This window comes from Esox lucius, chromosome 4, assembly GCF_011004845.1.
Source record: "Esox lucius isolate fEsoLuc1 chromosome 4, fEsoLuc1.pri, whole genome shotgun sequence".
NCBI classification, from domain to species: Eukaryota; Metazoa; Chordata; class Actinopteri; order Esociformes; family Esocidae; genus Esox; species Esox lucius.
Genome location: NC_047572.1, coordinates 19,661,691 through 19,667,989, shown reverse-complemented (window position 1 = coordinate 19,667,989; position 6,299 = coordinate 19,661,691).

Genomic DNA, 6,299 nt, shown 5'->3' with positions numbered 1-6,299 from the left:
ACGAAACAACCGTTCAATTGAACAAGAAATCTGAACGAGTCAGTTGTTCACAAGTCTTTTTAAGGCAAAGGCTCCGTCCTCCGTGCATCAGTGTTTTTCATGACATCAGTAATCAACTAACTATATTAATTATTAGTCTACGTTCAATTATCAGTTATAAACATATCTTTATGATGCTCTTGCCTTTATCTATTTTTCTCTGTGAATGTACATAGACGTTGATCAGAGAACTGAGATGGAGGTCCGAGTATGAAGCAAATGATCATGTTGTAGAAATCCGCTGTCAAACGTTCAAATGAATGATACAATTGAACGACTCACTAGAAAAAAGTACTTGTGAGTCTCGAGCCACTAGAAAGATTAGTTCAAAACTCATTTGTGAACTGCACTTAACTAGTAGAAATAACTTAATCCAATTATTTTCCACTAAATCTGGTCATTAGTTTGATGAACGGTACCACAATGTCTTCTGTACTGTACATTTTCACACTAACTAACCAGACAAACTTCTAACTGTCATCCAGGCAGAGAGATCCAACAAGCAAATTCATGCTTTCTCAACTTTCCACTAAATCTGGTCAGTTAATTCTATGAACGAAAGCACATTTTGTTCTCTTTCATATTTACACTTATGAGCCAGAACAACTTACAGCTAATTTTATCCTGACAGACAGATCCCAACCATTTTGTTAGGCTTCAGTTTTGTGGTGAACTTGCAGTTTTAACAAGTCATACAGTATCTAGAATGACTGTATCACAATATGAACGGTAGATTGTAAAATCATTTTCAAAAATTTATCTTTCATGATGTAAAGTTAGTTAGCTAGTTAGCTAGCAAAACATCCCCGAGATGACAGGGAAGGACTGGGCTATCCACAGTGTACAAGTCTTTTAGAAAGAGGAAATATATTCACACCTTGTACATTTATTAACTTATCTGCTGATAGCCATTCAATGTTTTTCAGTAACATTGTTGAAAGACATCCAATAATACATCAATTAAGAGGAGCCGTGACTACACACAAATTGACTTGTAGTGCGATCGGTATGACATAGAGGCTTTGCAAAATGAAATAAAACATGACATTTATTTTTCTTATCTTGCTCGCCCATCTATCCACACTGTCATGCTTTTGTGTGGGTTGTTTGCTGCTCTAAAATCATTCTGCGCCACCTCTGGCCAATTCTTACTGCCCTAGAAATCTTTCAAACATGATACACATAACCTAAGGTCTCACCAGGAAGAAATGCCCCTTTAGGGTGAATGGTGAAGTGTCCCTTAATACCCATTTAATTATCCGGCATAAAATTCACATTTAAGCAATCATTTCATTCTGAATCACTTAGTAAAATGACAAGTAGTAGTCAATTATTGTTTATTAAAATCACAGTGTGTGTGTGTGTGTGTGTGTGTGTGTGTGTGTGTGTGTGTGTGTGTGTGAGAGAGAGATACCTAGGGCTACCTATGACTGTGAATGCAATGTTGTAATCACAAGTCCCCTCTGCTTCTCCAGGACTTTCACTTCCTCTTACTAGAGCTGTTGCTAGGCAATCTCTACCCCAAAACAGTGTTTATTAAACCTTAATTAGCACACTAGTTAATAATCTAGTGTGCTGTGGCAGAGCTAGTAAATATGGTAATATGGATTTTTGTTTTATTTACATTACATTATTATTTAGTAATATTAGCCTATGTGTTACTTATGCAATGAGACATAAGAAGCAGTGATAAAACATAAATACAATCATGCAAATTATGTTGTTCAGAGCAGCATGAAAGCAGAAGGCTACTTAACACGTATCTGAAATTTTATTCATCATGATAAACCATTGTTTGCAAAATCATACATTTATTATCTTAAAACATAAAACGTTAAAATATAATAATATTTTCCTAATTATCTTTTTCAGGTTGCCATTTATGATACCCAATCATTCATTATTTTTGTAACATTGACATGTAAATGGACTTGTTGTCTGTTCTATCAAAACAGGTTGACATCTGTGCTCGTTAACGTTATTGTCACTGTCTATCTAGCTAGCAAACTTCAGCTAAGTCAGTGTATTGAGTACACATCAGTCGCTAGTGAAATAAAAGGCATTACATTTACACAAATAATAGTAATTATATTTACATAAATAATAATAATAAACCAATGGAGTCAGCAAATTTAGGTGTTACATAGTTTGTGTGTATGTATAGAAAATACAGCATTATGGCAGTCTATGCTTTTCAGGACAATTTTACAATACAATTTAACAGTGTACATTTCTGCACACCAATATTTCTGCAGTACCACCCACCAAAACATTTTTGACTCTGCCTCTGATTCAGTTATATACAACAAGCAAATTTAAAGGTTCACTTTATTGACCTGATCATTGCCAATGTATCCGGCACCTCTCAGATTTGGATCTGTTTGTTTCAGCACTTATTTAGCATAGATCTGCCATAATATAGCCTTAATTCTCCTTACTTATAGCTTGGACTAACCCATTCTTTCTGTTTTGGCTGTGTACATTAAAAGGGCATTTCACCCTGGAGGACCCTTAGATTTAGAAGATTTCTAGGTTACTGAGATTTGCACAGAAATAATTGGCCAGAAAGAGCGAATTGGAATGGTATGTCAGAATGCATATTGAAGGGCAAGCAAGATTTGTAAAAATTATTTAGTGTCAACATTTAAGTGCCATTACCTACTGTACCATTGGAAACCGGCAGCTAGCGGCAATTATGAATACATTAATTTAATAGTTCAACAGACTGGCCATTTGCTGGGGCATTGTGGTTGGGGATGGTGGGTGGTTGCGAGTTCGATTCCTGCGAGAGTTGAGAATGTTTTTGTTTGGGAATTGTGTTGTTTACACATTTTTCTGTTTTGTAACCTTACCCAAACCTTATTCCTAACCCTTCTGCTAGTACTGTTATGCCTAACCTTAATTAAATATAACTAATTATATTTTTATTGCCTGGGATTGTCTTTTTATGTTTATCATATGTCCGTTTGTATGTATTGTAAAACAGAGCTCAGCTGTGATAGAAACCTTGGTCTCAGTTGATTTCTCTGTATGTTATAACAAATAAATAAACAAAACAAAAATAACAATTGAAGGTAATTGTCAATCTAAATGTAGCATTTATCACTGTTACATGTCATACCCTGGGTTTTACTTTGGGGTATTTTATTTTCTCATAGTATATAAAAAAATAATAATTTAAATATTATAGGCCTGCCCTGCACTGCTCCTTTGTGAACCTGCTTCAGATGAAACAGTCCCATTCCCTCTCTCCACCCCTGGTCTGATCCATCCCTTCTTAACGTTGTGCCATGCACTTCAATAGAGGTGGGGGCCAGGACGATGTCATTGAACTGACATTTAAGCAGAAAATGTTTCATTAGATTTTATCTTGGATCACAGAAATTTGCATCTGCATCTATGTCATAAATATGAAAAAAAAAAATCCTGGACAATTGCCATGCATTTCTCGTTATTTTTTTTAATTAAATAGCCGGAGTTAAACTTTTACTCCAACTGTAGATTAAATACCATTGGTGCATAAAACATTATTCAAAAACTGATTGGAGTTTTGGGCAATGTGCTATGATAATGCCAATAAACAATGATTTACATTTGTCCAGGTTCCTAGATAAGTAGCTCAATAACCAGAGACAAATCTCACAACAGCAGCACAAATAGCACAAGAACCAACAAATTACATACCATCTTTGCATTTGGTGAAGATGAAAGGTCAGGGTCTGTAGAAGTGTCCTGTAGAAAATGTTAAGTGATACAGTGCAATTACAATGTTATGAGGTGCCCTTATAAGAAGCAACATGTTTACACCTATATGTGTCAGGAAGATCCATCATGTTATAACATTATTTAAGATGCGAGAGGCATCTTCAGTCTGGCTGAGTCTAAACGTTTGTGTTTGTGATTCAGAGTTTCCGGAAAAGGAGCTGTGATGTTAGCTATCTGGCTAATAATTGACTGCATCCTTGAATACATCTCTGTTGGCAGCCGACAATATCTTAAGTTGATCAGATGTTTGGATTTTTGGTAATTCATTTGTGATGTTATATATCATGCAGTCTAAATCAGTGATAAATCCTTTTTGTTCTTCACATGCATTGGGAAACACGATTTCTTGCGAATTTAAAACAATCTGAGACTTATTTCAAACATTGTTTGGAAAGGGTGCAGACCTTAGGCCTAGCTGGTGGCTGCCAAAGTGTATCCTATTAGAAAAAAAGATAAATAAAATGTATGATTCACAGGTGGAAATAAGGTACCTATACCATTGTTAGGGTGAATAATTTTTTGACTGTGCAAAAAGGAAGCCAGCACAGCACAGATGTTGAATACTTACAGTGCATATGAAAAGTCTACACACCCCTGTTAAAATGCCAAGTTCTTGTGTGTAAAAGAATGAGACAAAGATAAATCATGTCAGAACTTGTTCCACCTTTAATGTGACCTATAACGTGAACAATTCAATTGAAAAACAAACTGAAATCCTTGAGGGGGAAGAAAAAAATAAAATCACAATACCCTGGTTGCATAAGTGTGCACACCCTTAAACTAATACTTTGTTGAAGCACCTTTTGATTTTATTACAGCACTCAGTCTTTTTGGGTAGGAGTCTATTAGCATGGCACATCTTGACGTGGCAATATTTTCCCACTCTTCTTCTCAAAAGCACTCCAAATCTGTCAGATTGCGAGGACATCTCTTGTGCACAGTTCTCTTCAGATCACCTCACAGATGTTCAATTGGATTCAGGTCTGGGCTCTGGCTGGGCCATTCCAAAACATTAATCTTCTTCTGGTGAACCCATGCTTTTGTGGCTTTGGGTGTGTGCTTTGGGTTGTTGTCATGCTGAAAGGTGAACTTCCTATTCATCTTCAGCTTTCTTACGAACGCATGAAGGTTTGTGCTAAAATTGTCTGGTATTTGGAACTGGTTTGGATGTTTTTCTTTGTAAGAAAAGGCTTCCGTCTTGCCACCTTCCCCATATGAATAATACGGGAGATTGTTGTCACATGTAGCACATAGCCAGTACTTGCCTGAAATTCCTGCAGTTCCTTTAATGTTGCTGTAGGCCTCTTGGACCAGTTTTTTTCTCGTCTTTTCATACATTTTAGAGGGACGTCCAGTTCTTGGTAATGTTTCTGTTGTGCCATATTTTCTCCATTTGATGATGACTGTCTTCACTGTGTTCCATGGTATATTTAATGTTTTGGAAATTATTTTGTACCCTTCTCCTGACTGATATCGTTCAACAATGAGATCCCTCTGATGCTCTCTGCGGACCATGGCTTTTGCTCTAAGATGCAACTAAGAAAATGTCAGGAAACTCCTACTAGAACAGCTGAACTTTATTTGTGATTAATCAGAGTCACTTTAAATGATTGCATGTGTGTAATGACTTCTATTTAACATGAGTTTGAAAGTGATTGTTTAATTCTGAACACAGCCACATCCCCAGTTATAATAATGTGCACACTTATGCAACCAGGTTTATTGTAAGGTTTTTATTTTTAATTTTTCCCCCTTGAATATTTAAGTTTGTTTTTCAATTGAATTGTTCACATTATAGGTCACATTAAAAGTGGAAAAAGTTCTGACATGATTTTCCTTTGTCTCATTGTTTTGCATCACAAAAGCGTGGGATTTTAACAGGGGTGTGTAGACGTTTTATATCCACAGTATGTAATCAACCTATTTAATTTTTTCCATTTGTTTTTACTAATATTTTTCAACATAAAACTAATGTCACCTTACAATCATATATTTTTTGTTTTTTAAAATATCGAGCATAACCACATTTAATGTACTATTAGTATTACAGTAAAATTTGATGATTGTTCTGGGTTCTGGATCCTTTTGCAAGGGACCATATATTACTCACTTGTGCTTAACCACATGGAGGTGTTATGAAATCAGGCCGCACATTGTTGTCAGCACTTTTCTCCCTAAAACGCTCAATCCATTTCTCTTCCATTTCAATCACTGTAGAGAAAGATTTGAATGCAAATACTGTAGAAGCTCTTACCTTAGCAATTTAATTCTCATGATGCAGATGCCATTAAAATTTAACTCCTTGTACTTGATTTTTATACACCCCTCTGAAGCTAACCAGCTGTTGTAGGCTGTGACTGGTGGGGGCAGCACAAACCACTGCTTAACAGAACTGCATTTAAAATCAAGTACCACTAATAATAATTACCTTAATAAAAGTATCATAACAATGAAGAAAAATTAAATCCAAGGAAGCAGTGGTTGAGAAGGCGTGT